Genomic DNA, 16,766 nt, shown 5'->3' with positions numbered 1-16,766 from the left:
TTCATTGCTGTTAATAGATTCATACGGATTACTGGAACTGCCCATGCTTGAGAACAATTTTTATGTTAAGCTATTTTATGGCGAAAGAAGGAATTGATTCCATTCTTACTCTGGCCTCCTTTAGTTACCATCTCTTTCCTCTCTTCCTCTTTCTCAAATTTCGTATTTCTACATTCTTGCTTCCCATTCACCCTTCTGTCCACATCACACTAGCTTATACCCCTACTGGTTGGTTTATTGAATTTGCTGTAGACAAGGCCACTGATCATCTTCAAATTGCCACCGTAACAGTGGTGACAATACATAATAATAATGGTAGTCAGTGTTCATTAAGTGTTAATTTTGCCAGTTATTGTTCAGAGTGACTTACAGCTATTGTCTAATTTAGCTTTCCACTAACCTGTGAGGGAGATACTATTACGAAACACATTTTACAGTAAGGAACTCAGGCACAGAGCAGCATAACCCTTGCTTAAGTAAGCGTTAGAACCCAGGATTCAAACCTACGTTCAGGGAAACTGCGCTTGCACCCACTGTCCTGTGTTGCCTCTTCATGGCATGCTGTCCTCTGCTAGGTGCTGCTACCACTGACAGTCCTGATTGGGGACAGGGCACTGTAATGCAGAGTGGGAGGGTGTAATACAGCAGAGGAGATGGCAGTAGGTCTAGGGCTGTCCCTGCTCCCACCTTCGGGGTCTCCGGGGTTGGTGGCCTTTCTGAAGACCTTGATCTGAGGCTATGGCTGGGCAAGTGCAGAAGGGCTGGCTGAAGGGACTGTCACCTAGGGAGCCGAGCAGATCCCAGCTGGGCATTTGAGCATGTCACTGGCAGAGGAACGGGGTAGCCATTGCAGACCTGGGCCACAGGAAGGGGACAGGAGAATGGTGCATAGTGGCCAGACTCCCTGGGGCTTTCAAAGGCTCCCTGTGGCACTTTGGGGGCCTTAGAAGCTGTGTTTCTAGCCTAAGTGTCCGTGCCTGTCTTTTAGTCTTTGGTGATGATAAATGCCTAACATGGCTGGTGGGGGGTGGGGAGGGACACATCTTTATGACTCCTGGGTTGAAATGGGCAAACTGGCTCTTTCTAAAAAACAGGTGGTATCCTCCTGTACCCTGTTTAGCTAACTCTCTGCCTGCCTAAGGGTATAGTGAAGGGTGAGTGAAAACAGACCCATGTAAGGTTCTGCATCCTGAACACAAGTGAGAACACAGGAGGGAAGAGAAGAGGCCATTTTAGGGTACTATATTGAGGGAAGATCCTCAAAAATGAAATAAAGCTTTAATCAGCTAGAATACAAATGTGTTCGCTTGCCTGTTCTGGGATGCATTATTTTTTTTGATGGACATAAAGCAATTTTGCCACTCATAAATCTGACAAGTAGAACATAGTCCCTTAAGAAGCAGTTGTGGGTAATTTGCCTGTTATTTTGCAGAAACCATTTAGGAACCACAAGAAATGAGTGAGAAGGGATGGTCTTGACACTCTTAGTCAACAAAGAGAGGAGTTACCAGGGGACTCTGTGGCTCCTAGAGCAGTGTCAGGCGAAGCGTGGTGGCAGGCACGTGTGTGTGCCCCCAGTGTGTGTGCAGGGGTGTGCATGTGTGCCTGGATGAGGACACCTCGGCTAGTATAAAGGGATTTGATTTTCTCGATAGAATGAAAGTAATTCGACTAGGGACATCCCAAATCTCCTCTGCAGAGAAAATTCTGTTAGGTCTTTGCCTCTCGACTGAGAAGCATATTGGCTCACTGAAAGCCTTACAGGTACTTAAATAGTTTAATCTAATCGACACCAACAGGGTAGTGTCTGCTTCAGAACTTCTATTTCTTCCACTGATTTCCCAGCTCCTCCAGGAAATCCACTCTCATTTTGGTTATGGTTTTTATTTATTTATTTATTTTTATTTCTGTGTTGTTGTTTTTTCTTTTTTAATCGACTCTCCTTTTGGGAGTCCTGCAAAAGCCCCTTGATCACTAACTCTCCCGTGGGCAGAGGTCCTCATGATCTCTCAGTATTCTTTCTTGCTCTCTTCCTTTTAATATTGGTACTTTACAACCACTGAGGATTTTAGCTGGGGACACAGCCCTTGGCACCCAGATGGAAGCTGATTCCTTGGCCTCTCCTCCCTATGACTGTGGCTATATAACTAAATTTTGGTCAACTGAGTGATAATGGAAGTAACATGTGCAAACTTCCAGATTGAGTTTTTATAAGGAAATCACGTGCTATTCACTCTTTCTTTCCCTCTTTTCTCTGGTTGGAAATAGACACTAAAGCTGCTCTCTTAGACCCAGAGGTGGATGTTTTGGTTAAAGATGGCAGAGTTGCCCAATTCACCTGGAGTTTAGGTGAGACAGAAGCAAGCTTTTATCCTTTCTAAGCCTCTGCGTTATGGGTCTCTATTTTACCAACTTTACCCGTAACCAACTCAGATACATCCTGTGCCAGTTTGAAAGGATTATGTACCCTAGAAAAGCCATGTTTTAATCCTGATCCATCTTGTGGAGATATTCTTTTCTTTTAATCCCTATTCAGCACTGTAGATTGTAATCTTTTTTTTATTAATTAAAAAAAATTAACTAACACAACATTTAGAAATCATTCCATTCTGTAGGTTGTAATCTTGATTAGATTACCTCCATGGCGATGTGACACATCCAGTTGTGTGTGTTAACCTTTGATTTGATATGACTGCACCCAATCCTATGGGTCTTTGGAGACAAAGAAGGAAAATGTTCCTGTGGGAGCTTCATGAAACAAGAAGCCAGGAGAGAAAGCTAGCAGATGACACCATGCTTGCCATGTGTCCTTCCAGATGAGAGAGGAACCCTGAATGTCATCAGCCTTCTTGAACCAAGGTATCTTTCCCTGGATACCTTAGATTGGTTATTTTTATCGTCTTGCTTTAATTGGGACATTTACATGGCCTTAGAACTATACACTTGCAACATAATAAATTCACCCTTTTAAAAGCCATTCTGTTTCTGGTATATTGTGTTCTGGCAGCCAGCAAACTAGAATATGTCCTAAAAGAGCCATCTGGACAGCCTGTTTTCACCCTGAAATAATTTGGTTGATGTTACCCCAAATGGCTCAGATGTAACTTCCCGTCAACCAGACAGAGCCTCCTCAGAGCAGATCCCTGGGGTCCTGTGGCTTGTTTAAACTATTATTACTTGTGGAGTTTACAGATGGAACTCAGTGCAGTATCTGGGAGAATACCAACCAGACATTGCACACTGATTTTATTTTATAGATAAGACATTGCCTGGTTCTGGTTGTTTTTGTAATATTTTATTCTGATATAATTTCAAACTCACAGAAAAGTTGGAAAAATAGTATCAGGAAATTCTGCAAACTCCTTTCCTGGATTTATCAACTGTTTAATATTTTGTTCCATTTACTTTATCATTCTCTCTCTATGACATATTGGTGAACTGATTGCTACCATTTTTTTCTCAGCCACTTGAGAGTGCGTTGGTGACTATCTTTTATGGTCTTGAAGGTCACACACCTTCCTCCTTGTTTCCAGGAACTCTGAGTCTCGGAGGTCTGAGACAGCCCAGAAGAAGCCGGCTGCCCCAGGGCTGCCATGCTGTGAGGCAGCCCAACCCACACACGGAGCGATGACTATTGAGTCTTCTCAGCCTGCCTACCAAAAAAGTCTCTGGATAACTCCAGTTCCCAAGTATTCGTCATTCCCTGTTATTTGCAACTTACTAGCTGAAATCCCAGATACTGTGGAAGAGAGAAGCCACCCCACTGTGCTCTTGTCTGAACTTCTCACCCACAAAATCTATGAGCATTATAAAATGTTGCTTTGGGCCATTTTAATTTGCAGAGGTTCGTTCCGCAGCAGCAGGAAATGAAGCAGCCACCCATCTCCAAGTCCCCTTGCAGGGGCTGTTCTCTCCTCAGAGAAGAGCCACTGTGGATTCTGGCCTGATGCCTTCTCTCTCTGATACTTGTCAAAAAATATTTTTTCGATAAAAATACCATGATACGGCTGGTGTGATCTGTCTTCCTGTGTCTCCCAGGTGAACAAGGTCATGCTTTCTGTGATTCCTTTGTCAGGTGAGCCGTCCCATAACTTTAGCCTTAGTTAAGCTCTTAAGTTTATAAAGAACCATGGCATGTTTATGAGACACTGATAACTTTCAACCTATAAGTGTTTATAACAAGACATGTCACTTGTACCCTGCTTTTGGAATAGCTGTGATCCTGCAGAAGTGGTAATAAAATGAATTCTACAGGGGGAATCATATTTCTCCAGAAGCGTGCCTTATAAATTTGGCAATATATTCCCGGGTCTTCTGTTTCTTTGCCTTGACATTGAAAACTGGTTAGTGGGGAAGGTGAGAGGTTCTGCCTTGACTAGACAAATGCAACCAATACTGTGATCTCCAGCTCTTGACATTCAAAGGCCGCCAAACCCGAGAGTGAGACAGAATTCTAAACAGTGGTTCATTCATTCATTCGTTCATTCAACACACCAGGAATTGCACTAGGCTTGGGTAATTGAGCATCGAAGAAAGCAGGCAGTCTCCCCTCCCAGTGCTTACAATAAACCTAGCAGAGGCACAATGAACAGAGAATTCAGAAGTTCAGTGAGTACCGTAGCACTGTGCTTCTCAAACTGTGGCAAAGGAACTGGTTTTTCTCTATTTACTTACCTATCTGTCTGTCTGTCTATCTATCTATCTATCTATCTGTCTGTCTGTCTGTCTGTCTGTCTGTCTGTCTATCTATCTATCTATCTATGTATCTATCTATCTATCTATCTATCTATCTATCTATCTATCTATCTATCTATCTATCTATCTATCTTTCTGTGTAATCTATACTCTATTTCTAATTTCTAGTCTGTTGTGGATGGATATGTGGTCTTACTACAAAAGGGTAGAATACAGTTTGAGCCAATGCAATTTATCACCCAAGCTTAGCAACCTCCAGACTAGTCTATAACCGGTCCAATAAGTGAGTGCATGCATTCCTTCACTGGATGTCATGGCAATGTCAAATCACTAATGAGCTACCTCAACATTGACTGTCAGTCTCTGTGCTTCCCTCAGCCTGGATCAATGGTGGTGTGCAAACCAGCCCCAGCCTACAGACCAGCCTTTGAGCAGCACAAATGCAGAGGAGAGTATAAGAGGGCATCATCTTGTCAGTTGCCCTCACAGCCTTCTCAAAAGATATTAGGAAATTGATGGGTGTTTTCTTATGAGGTGAGGACTGTCTTTTGTGTTCCAAGTTCTGTTCTTTAATTCTACACTGATCAGGGGAGAATAAAGGAGCCTGGGTTTAGTGTCACTGTCTCACCTTTTAGAATCTACCTTTTGCTACAGGGACATGCAGCTTCCATCCCCATTAGGACTGGCTGAGGCTAAAGGAGGAATTGGCTGCTGGTCTTCCAAGTTCCAATGTACCCAGTGTTTCTGTAACGGTTCTCTAGGCTATGGTGTTCCCTGGAGGGTATAAGGAAGAAAATGATTCTTGAAGTCTTTTTAAAACACTCCACTTATGAAATTTTCAGTGATGTCAGCTGAGTTTTAGAAGTAAAGAAATGGCAGCATCAAGCGACTTTTGGACAAACAGTTAAATAAGAAAAAAGACATTCAAATTCTGAGTAATTTTCCCCAGGACCAAAAAACTGGAAAACAAAACCAATTTCAAAGTTTGGAGGAGACTGGCTTTTTATGACCTAGAATTTCTCAATTATTCTGACTATAAATATTTTCCCTATAAATAATTTCCCCTTAATCCAAAAATGCAATGAATTATGCACCATGTAGTTATAATATTACCCTGAAACTAGCTGGCTTTGTGCAAAATGAGGGAAAGAATGGGGTTTATCTCAGATTCTAGTCTATCAGCTTGGCCTTGAAGGACTGGCCTAGGGAAGGTTTGGGGGTGCGGCCTCTGGAGCAGACCATATGTCCCCAGATCCCCTACTTTTCATATCCAATTTGGCAATGGAACAGAATTCTGCAACAGGGAAGGGAAATCAGCTAATCATTGATGTCTTCCCAGCTGTGCACATATTCAGTGAGGATTTGGAACTGGCAAATAAAGTCCCTCTGCTTGTGTCCAGATCTTTGTCTGAAAAAATATCACACTGCCTCAAAAAAAAAGGACCCAAAGAGCAAAATACAGCAACAACCACCACCCAACCCAAACAAGAAATAAAAAGGTCACCCCAGAGCCATTCCCCCTGCCACAGGATGGAATAAGTGGCTCAATCTCTAGGGTGAGCCACTGTGCCCATGTCCGGAAGCCTATGGGTGGCATTTATCTGAGCCTGAAAAGGCATCACACGGGGCACAGGTGCAGCTGATGTGGTGTGACATTGGCACTATATAAAGGGCTGTGAGTGACAGCTTGAAGGGAGAAGAAATTATGTCTGCATGCTCCAGGCAGTCGTCTCAACTCCCAGCCCTCCTGCCATCCTCTGTCTTGCCAGAGTCATCTCCTGGTCATGGCCACCGTGTCTCATCATCAGCCTCAGTAGCAGTTGGCCCTCTCCTTGCCTCGCACTCCACCTGTGGCCAAGATGGGAGTGACTGCCTAATGGACCCATATCTCCATGCTGTGAGGAGCTCAGCCTTGCCGTGCTCCCTTCACCCCAGCACAGCTGTCCCGATGACAGGATATATGTTCCCATAGGTGAAGGTCTGTCCATCCTCAGAAGACCAAGACTGAGGCCTGAGATTTGTAAACTAAACAAAACTCTCCTGCAAGCCAGGAACTTGACACTAGAGATAGCGTGGCAGCTTTACACTTTACTCATCGGCTTACGAAGGGGGCCGGATGACTATTCACTGCAAGAGAAGCAAATCAAAACAAGCCTTGCACAGCTTAAACACACGAACTGCTACGAAGCTCACCCTGCCTGAGTCACACTGCTGGATGGGTTGGCTCGGCTGCAGTGGCACCTGGGGCTGTGGGCAGAGTCACCATGGAGAAGGCAGAGCCATCAGAGACAACGTGGTGGTCGGCCCATCTCCTGGGGCCTCAGAGTTGACGCTCCACTAGGAGCCTCTGTCCATAAGTTGTGTCTATGGGGCTGCTGGGGTGTCATGAAAACAGAAACTCTAGACTCTGGCTTCTTTGGAGACCAAGTATTAAGGAATATAGCCATCAGATGGTGTGGTGTTACTTCAGTGGGTAGGCTGCTATAGCTGGCTCACATGGAGGTGACCTTGGTGGGGCTTTCTCCTCAAGTAAGGATTTAGCCCCTCCAGTATTTGAGGTCTGTTGTCTTCAGCCATTTGCATTCCATGTTTGGTCTTTAGTGGGGCCCAGCAGGCTCCTGCTCCCATCCTGATCCCAGATTTTCCTGCTGCAACTTTGCATGTGTCAATTGGCCTGAAGACATTGCCAGTGGTGCCACAATTAGGGCTTGATGAGAGCGATTTTCCTAAATGAAACTATCCTGGTGATTGGCTTCAGCTTCTTTCTGCCAGCCAGTACAGCTGGGGCATGCTGCACGTTCTCCTCACGTGAGGGCATGCAAACACACATACACACACACACACACACACACACACACACACACACACAGAGCCCAAGGGCCCGGTTTCTGGCGGGGCCAGAGCACCCTCTGCAAGCTCCACTCCCTTCCTGAGTTTACAGCGTGTCCCAGATACATGCATAACAGGTTTTCAATTTATTTCTTTTCATCAACCCTTAGCAAACATTCCCCTGCCCGACTCCCACCTCCTTTTTCTTTTTATTGCTCGCCTTTACTTTATCTGCTAAATCCCTGCTTGTGGGTCTCCAGCTGTCTTTAGAGCACCTGCCCTTGTTAATAGCTCCGTGCTTTCGCCGTGGCCACCCTGGGGTTCTTAATGAGAAGCAGGTGGATACTAGCAGGTCACTTTCAGGAGAGAGGAGATGAGAAGGGAGCCTGTTAACAATCAGGGCATCATATAGGTTCTCTCATTTAAATCCATCCTTGTGCAGTAAATATCATTTCCCTGATTTTCTGATGAGAAAACATATCCCCAGGAAAGCCCCTGAATATCATTCTTTTGAAACTCCCTGTAAGAGTCAATCTCGCTTCCGCTCAGGTTCCCTCGATAAGTCCCTTTATCTACTCAGAATAAAGAGCACCTCCCTGGCGCAATATGCAAAATCCCTTGTGACCTGGTCCTAATCTGCATTTTCTGTTTCATTGCTCACTGCTTTATAAATACTCAGTTACTATCAAATTGACTTTTTTACACTTCAGCATCAGCACTCAACGCCCCCTTCACTGCCTTTGCTCGTGTGGTTTCCACCTTTTTTACACCGCCTTCCCCGAGCCCTGCTCTCCGTGTGTAGAGATCGCACTTTAACTTTAAGCAGCAGCTAAATGACGCAGTGCCACACAAACCCACCTGATACCCTTTGTCGGCGGTAACTGCCCCCCAGCCCACCAACTTCTACAGCAGATAAGCTGGGCCTCTCATGGGCCTCACCAGGCTCTGCATTATCGCCCCGTGTGAAGCCCAGAGCTCCTTGGAGGTGAGAAGCACATAGGATTTCATTTCCTCACCCCGCCATATGGCCAGGGCAGTGCTTTCCCTGCAGTTGATGCTTTTCTTAAAAACCTGGTTATTGAATTGTTTTGGTGAAAGTCGCTTCTTTTTTTCTATCTCCATTTGTGGTGTGTAACTAGTAGTAATTGAGATACTTGCCGCTACAGCTTATGAAACACAAAAATCGGTGCTGAATAATAAGCGTTCTGAACGATTTGGGTTTCATGAGGCTAGTTCTCTTATATTTGTCAAATGGATCTTTACTCACAGCCTTTGCGTTTGGTTAAATAGATATGGGTCTCCTTTAATCCAGATTTGAAGTTTCAGAATAGTTTAACATTTTTTCCCCAGAATAAGACACGTACAAATCAGGTTCAAAGTAGGCTCATCCCTTTAGCCATTGACAATTAGCACTTATGCAAAACTGTCCATGTGAAGTAGGCAATACGCTTACCCAGGAGTTTGTTTATGGTCAGCTTTGTTCCTTTGACCTGTATACAGTCATTCCTTTAATCCCAAACATCTGTGTGCCCAGACACAGATCTCTCCTAAATTCCAGGTCTGTGTATTTTTCCCCATGTGGATCGCCCACAGCACGCTGATCCCAACGTGCCTAGAAGTGAGTGTGTGACCCCCGCCTGTGCCTCGTGGCCAAGCCGAGCACATAAAAGCAGGGCAGCCGCTCAGTCCAGGCTGTGCAGCCGCGCTCTCCCCTCTGCTTCCTTAATCTGGTTGTCTCACCCCCTACATTTCTGCCCTCTTCTTCCTCGGTCTTGCCTGGTCAATTACTTAGTTCTGTTGATCGCACTGTAGAAATATCTATGAGACGTCATTCCTTTTCTTTACTTCCACTTGAGTGCAGTTGTTTTAATACAATTTTTTAAATGAGCAATATGATTAGCAATAAATTTAATGTATTAAGCATCTATGATGTCTGGGCTTTTTATATATGTCATCTCATTTAGTTCTCCCAAGAATTCCCTGAAGGAAAGCATTTCAAACTGACTTTTTTTTTTTAAATGAGGAAGCTGAGACTTAGAAATTTGAACTGCCTAAGGTTTCGTAGCTAGTAAGTAGCAAAATGAGATTTAAAGTGAGTCTCATGGATTCCAGAGTCTAATCTCTCTTACTATGCTATTTGCATTCCAGTGAACAAAATAATAGCTTTTATTTAAAATACCCGTCCATTTATTCAGCAGATCCATTGAGCATGCATGTGTGCCAGGCTCCATGATAGGTTTACAGTAATGGAGACTGCAGGTAGGCATATGGTTATTTTATCCCACAAGAACTCTACTTATTAAATAAATATTCTTATGTCCATGGTGCCATAGTACAGAGGGGGAAACTGCAGCTTAGAAATATTAAGAGTTCAATGTGTCATATATCTGTAAAACTATACCTATCTAAAAATATTTTAAACAATGATAAAAAGTAAAAATTACATATATATATTATTTTTCATAAAAAGAATGGTAACTGGTTCCTGGATTAATTTTGCAGCTTAATAATATGATTATGGCCTCTGGCCCTTTCTACTCTCCTTTTCTTTGTTTTCCCTCCTGGTTATTAAATGGTTGCCACAGTTCCAGACATCACATAAAAACATGGTGATCCAGCTACTCCAAAACTGCCTACCTTTGGGAAAATACTTCAGTAGGGTCTTCATTGTGGCCTTGAGAGCAGTATCTGCCTGTAGAGAGCAAAACAGAGAGAGTTGCATTGCTTCGTTGATGATGTTAGATAAAATCTGGGATGGGGGCAAGCAAAGTGCGAGAGGGAGAGGCCGGTAAAGACATTAAAAACTTTTTAAAAAGAGAGTCAGGAACTTAAACAGCATTGCAGGGCCTAGTGTATAATTGGGAGTCTCAGTGACTGAAGGAATTTTTTGAGAAGGGTCTAATTTTTCTTTAACAGCTTTATTGAGATGAATTCACATACCGTACAACTCACCCACTTAAAGTATACAATTCAATGGTTTTTAGTATATTCATAGATAAGTGCAACCATCGCCAAAGTCAATTTTAGAAAATTTTTATTACCCCAGAAAGAAACCCCATTCCTTTAGCAATTATCCATCTCAACTCCTTCCCTGGGCAACCACCAGCTTACCTTCTGTGTCTTGTATATTTCCCTGTTCTGGATGCTTCATAAGAATGGAATGATACAATACGGAATCTTCGGTGACTAGCTTCTTTCACTTCTTAGCATGATGTTTCCAAGGTCCATCCATTTTGGGATCCTTCCTCCATTTCCATGATTCCTCTCTAAAGACTGAAGCAAGTATAAGTTCCTCATGCCCATTCTGCAGGGAAAGTCAGGAAAAGGGACTGTGTCCCTCCACCTCAGTTGGTATAAAGCTCTGAGTTTAGATTAAGGGTGGGAAAATTCAGAGTTCCCTTGTTCTAGGAACTTCAAGGTTAAGCCCTGAGATGCCACAGAAATCTTGGGAAGACATAGGGAGTCCCATAGTCTAGGAGATAGGTTCTTAGAATGATTTCGTTTAATTTTCAAAGGACAGAAGGCCTCAGATGACATGTCGGTTACACACAAAATGCTGCATTAAGTATTCCTAAATGTCAATCTCTGCCTGTATTTCTGATAATTGTCTATGTATAAATTCCCGTAAAAGCAATTACTGGTCAGAGGTTGTAGACCTGTGTAAGCCCTTGAAATGCATTGCCAAGTGCTGTGACAGTGCTCGCTTTCCTGTACCCTTGCCAATACCAGAGGGTACCATCATGTTTTATAAGCCCAGTGTTGGAAGGTTTTAAGTGCCTGTGCATTGACTCTGTGGCTGTGCACATGTTTTCCTCTGGAAATCCCTGCCTGTCTCCAGCCTCAGCCATGATCCATTACAGCTGGTTGATTTTAATTGCATCTCCTATCCAGGAGAAGCAGGGAGGAAGGAACATGGTGGGTATGGGGGAACCAAGATGGTTAGTATCCAAGAAAGATAGAAATAGCAAGTGACAAGGTCTTAAAGGAGATGTGCCACTTTCCTGAGATACTGAGTCTCTGAGTAGGTTCCTTAAGGATGAGCTGTCCTAGCTCCAAACTTGAGGTTAGCTGCTATCTCTGTAACATAAACTAATTTCCTCTTTATGTCTCCCTTTCTTTCTCTCTCTCTCTGCCTGCCCACGACCGTCATTGCCTGCAAGGATACACACGTGCAGTCCCTGACCACTTTCCTCGATTGCAAAGCCATTGCTCTGTGCTGCAAATGCACTGTGTATCAGTAGATTTCATCAGAACCCGTTTCTTCTGAGTAGCTTTCAGGACCTAGAGTGGCGAGGGGTTGTGTGGTGTGTTCATTTTCCACCAGCCAGCACACTCTCCTTTTTAGAAGGAATGCTTCTTTTGCCTTTGGCCACTTCCATTAGAGACTGATCCATTCACTGGAAACAGAATCCAGCACAGCACTGGAGGCTCTGGCTGTGTTTGGGCTCCAGGGGAGATACCTAATGAGGGATAACACTAGGAAAAATTAACTGATCGGGTTGCATTTCATGTCTTTTCTCCTTCCAAAGCTGTTTAATGCTGTGCGCATCTCAGGAAGGGTGGCGGAGGAACAGGACATAAGCAAGGTGGCTGAGCAGCTGATAACTTGAGGTCCTTCCCCAAGGAATTTCTGCAATATGGAAAAGCCATCTAAAATGGAGGAAGTTCACCAAGCTCCAAAACCACAGTCTGCCTAGATTCATTGCATTTGAATATATATATGCTCGTGAGGTAGGGAAATTATCAATTGTGGAATATCTGTCACTTCAAATACAATATCATCATTATGATCATCATGGGCATCTCACTTTTCCTAAAATCCGTCCGATTTCCAACCTTTAGCGTTCCCTGCTTTCTGACCCTTGTTTATCTGATGATGATGAAGGGATGCTCATTGATGTCTAGTGAATGTCACGAGTGTAAGAATCTACCATTAGCCTTTTGGATCCCACTTGTGTGAGGTTCCTATTCTTATCCTTTGCCTTAACTGTATTGGGCTACTTATATTTTTCTTGCTGATTTTCAAATATTCCTTACATCCTAGATATTAATTCCTTATTCATATCTTCTCCTAGCCTGCTCCCACTTACTGCCCCTGTAAGAAGCAACAGCCGAGGAACAGAAATCTTTTAATGTTCAGTTATTTTTCCTCATGGTTTATGTATTTTTATTTTTGTTTAATCCTTTTACTCTATAAGGTTAATATCTTTCTCACCTGAGGGAAATATATATTTCACTACATTCACCTCTGTTAGGATGATATTGTTGCCTCATACAATTCGGTTTTTAACCCACAAATATATCTGAAGTTGGGACAAGACAGAGGCAGCATCATACATCGGTGGGAGAATGAGTGGATCATTCAGTCAATTCTGGGAATAATTAGTTCATTTTATGGACACATTCTGAGAAAATAAGCTCCAAGTAGATTGAAGACCTAACTGGATCCCTTTAGGTGTGTCCTCTCTCTTCTGCTCCTGGTTGTTCAATTGCCTGTTCTTTCCCCAGTGGTACTTGTTTTCCTTAGGTGCCTTTACTCTGTGAGCTCATCTTTCATGCCCAGGATCCATCATCTGCCTTGGCTAATGGTGACCATCTGGGTAGAGGAGAAGCACCTTAGGTCCTAGACTGTGCCTCTAGATGAGTCTGGGGAGCTGAGAGCCACTGGGATTGACATCTGGACTCCATCCGTCCTGGTGCCTTTCCCCAAAGGATCTGCCAAGTCCTCTTGATTCTCAGGCATCCCCTTCTGGGGTGCTCTTGTGGTAGGTAGTCAGGGCATATAGACAGCTGCATGCCAGCTTATGACATGCTGGGGACCATTTTGGGACTGAGAGCAGGACATCAGCCACCTCACAATAGGGCACTGGTCTGCCCCACTTCAGGACACGGCTAATCCTCAACTGGAAATCTTTAGCCTCCCCAGAAACTGCCCACAAGTTCTGCTTAGTTTTTGAGTGTCTCTCTTGAATCCAAAGGCTTCCTTCTTCTCTTGTGGCATCTTCATAGTGGCCAAGGAGGGTGCCAGCTGCCTGTACATGTTGACCGTGATGTTGACTGCCCCTCTTAAAGCTGCAGCCTTCTCTTGTGGCATCTTCACTGTGGCCAAGGAGGGTGCCAGTCTCCTGTACTTGCTGGCCATGATGTGGAGAACTGGAAGCCCGACAGCAACCTGCCATATTGGGCATATGCTGTTGGGGATTTCTGCATGTCAATCATAATTGTGGAATATTTTATTAGCTTTCACTGTTTGCAACTATTTTACACAGATTCCATTTGTTATCTTTTGAATTAAAAAAATAGCCTCCAATATTTAGTCTTACTTGTAGTACACGTAATTATAACCACAGGTTTGTTGAAAATAATAATGTCAGATATAAAATTAATCTTCATGAAATTCCATGTGTCCCCAGTTGATCAATAATTTGACTTCCCAACATCTTAATAAAAGATGTATTAGTGGAATTTGATTTTTTTTTTATTGGAGAAGTTTTAGGTTTACAGAAAAATCTTGCATACAATACAGAATATTGATATACTACTCTATTATTACTACCTTACATTAGTATAGCACATTTGCTGCAGTTGATGAAAGAATATTTTATAATTGTACTATCAACTATAGTCCATGGTTCATAATATGGTTCACTGTTTGTGCTGTATAGTTCTATGGATATATATATATATATATATATATATATATATATGTTCATTTATTTATTTATTTTTAAATTTTTATTCTAATAACTTACATGCAACCTAAAATATTTCCTTTTAATCATATTCACATATATATATATATTTCAGTGCTGCTAATTGCATTCACAATGTTGTGTTATCATTACCACTATTCATTACCAAAACATTTCCATCATTTCAAATAGGAACAGTGTACATTTAACCTCAACTTCCCATTCCCTATCTCCGCTCCATCAACTGGTAAACAAAATTCGAGATTCCAACTCTATACTTTTATTTACTCTGTTTCAAATCAGTGAGATAATACAATGTTTGTCCTTTTGCATCTGGCATATTCCACTCAACATGATGTCTTCAAGGTTCATCCATGTTGTAGCATGTTTCAGGATGTCATTCCTTTTTATGGCTGAATAATAGTCCATTGTATATATATACCACATTTTATTTATCCAGTGTTGGTTGATGGACACTTGCTTCCATCTTTTCGTAATTGTGAATAATGTCACTGTGAACATCAGTGTGTAAATATCTTTTGAGTTTCTGCTTCCATTCTTTGGGGTATATAACTAGCAGTGGGATCACCTGGCTATATGGTAATTCTATATCTAACTTTCTAAGGAAATGCCCTGCAGTTTTCACAGTGACTGCACCATTTTACATTTCCACCAGCAATGAATGAGCATTCTTCTTTCTCCACATCCTCTCTCCAATACTTGTAATTTTCCATTGTTTTAATAGTAGCCATTCTACTGGGTGTAAAATAGTATTCATTGTGGTTTTGATTTGCATTTCCCTAATGGCTAATGATATTGAACATTGATTCATTTGCTTTTTGGTCATTTGTATATCTTCAGAGAAATATCGATTCATGTCTTCTGCCCATTTTTTAATTGGGTTGTTTGTCTTTTTGTTGTTGAGTTATAGGATTTCTTCAAATATTCTATGTATTAAACTCTTATCAGATAAAGAGTTTCCAAATAAAGTCCTTTGATTCTCAAACTTTTTAATTTTGATGAGGTCCATTTTTTTTTTTCTTTTGTTGCTTATAACTTTGGGTGTAAAATCATTGCCTAACCCAAGATCCTGAAGATGTTTCCTATGTTTTCTTCTGGAGTTTTGTAGTTTGGTTCTTATATTTAGATCTTTAATCCATTTTGAGTTGATTTTTGTATATGGTGTGAGGTAGAAATACCTTCCCTGCACCATTTGATGAAGAGACTATTCTTTCCCCATCGAGTGGACGTGGTACCTTTTTCAAAAATTAATTTGCCGTAAATGTGAGGGTTGATTTCTGAAATCTCAGTTCAGTTCCACTGGTCTATCTGTTTGTTCTTATGGCAGTACCATCCTGTTTTGATTTCTATGGCTATGTAATAAGTTTTAAGATAGGGAAATGTGAGTTCTCAAACTTTGCTCTTCTTTTTCAAGATGGCTTTTGATATTCACAGCCCTTTACCCTCCCATATAAATTTTATGGTTGGATTTCCCATTTCTGCAATGAAGGTTGTTGGAGTTTTGATTGGCATGGCATTGAATCTATAAATTGATTTGGGTAGGATTGACATTTTAAAAATATTTAGTCATTCAGTTCATGAATATGGAACATCCTTATGTTTATTTAGGTCTTTTTTTTTCTTTTAGTAATGTTTTGTAGTTTTGTGTGTACAAGTCCTTTATATCATGGTTAGATGTATTCCTGAATATTGGACTCTTTCAGTTGCTATCACAAATGGAATTTTTTTTTTTCATTTCTTCTCCTTATTGTCATTACTAGTGTAAAGAAACACTGCTGATTTTGGGTGTGATCTTGCATCCCACCACTTTCCTGAATTCATTTATTAGCTCTGGGAGCTGTTTTGTGGCTTCCTCTGGATTTTTTGTTTTTAGGATCACGTCATCTGCAAATAAGGAAAGTTTTACTTCTATCTTTTCAATTTGGATGCCTTTTATTTCTTTTTCTTGCCTGCTTGCTCTGGCTATAGCTTCCAGTACAATGTTGGATAACAGTGATGAGACTGGTCATCCTTCTATTACTCCTGACCTTAGAGGGAAAGCTCTCAGTCTTTCACTGTTAGCATAATGGTAGCTATGGGGTTTTCATATATGCCATTTTTCATGTTGAGGTGGTTTCCCTCTATTCTAGTTTTCTAAATTTTATCAGGAAGGGATGTTGGATTATTTGTAATGCCTTTTCTGCATCATTTGACATGATCATGTGTTTTCTCCATTCTGTTGATGTAGAGTATTACACTAATTGATTTTCTTGTGTTGAACCACCCTGTGTACCTGGGATAAATCCCACTTGATCATAGTGTATAATCCTTTTAATGTGCTGTTGGGTTCCATTTGCTAGTATTTTGTTGAGATTTTTTTCACATCTAAATTCATAAGAGTTATTGGTCTGTAACTTTCTTTTTTGTGGCATCTTTATCTGGCTTTGGTATGAGGGTAACGCTGGTCTCATAAAATTAGCTAGGGAGTACTACCTGGTCTTCAACTTTTTGGAAGGCTTTAAGCAGGATTGGTGTTAATGCTCCTTGGAA

The 16,766-nt window shown here is 41.9% G+C and overlaps 1 long non-coding RNA gene across 3 annotated transcripts in view; it reads right to left on the bottom strand.

The window, feature by feature from the left end:
* The window catches only part of LOC143675938 (uncharacterized), a 40,658-nt gene extending 27,324 nt beyond the window's left edge, over positions 1-13,334 (bottom strand). For all 3 annotated transcript variants that reach the window (XR_013171703.1, XR_013171704.1, XR_013171702.1), the window contains exons 1-3: positions 13,140-13,334; positions 10,636-10,797; positions 10,162-10,216 (exon numbers count right to left, since the gene is read on the bottom strand). This is a non-coding gene — a long non-coding RNA (uncharacterized LOC143675938). The remainder of the gene's footprint in view (positions 1-10,161; positions 10,217-10,635; positions 10,798-13,139) is intronic.
* Positions 13,335-16,766: the final 3,432 nt, after the last annotated feature.

Source organism: Tamandua tetradactyla, chromosome 3 (assembly GCF_023851605.1).
Source record: "Tamandua tetradactyla isolate mTamTet1 chromosome 3, mTamTet1.pri, whole genome shotgun sequence".
Taxonomy (NCBI): Eukaryota; Metazoa; Chordata; class Mammalia; order Pilosa; family Myrmecophagidae; genus Tamandua; species Tamandua tetradactyla.
Note: the sequence above shows the minus strand (reverse complement) of the source record. Positions and strands in the feature narration are given on the sequence as shown.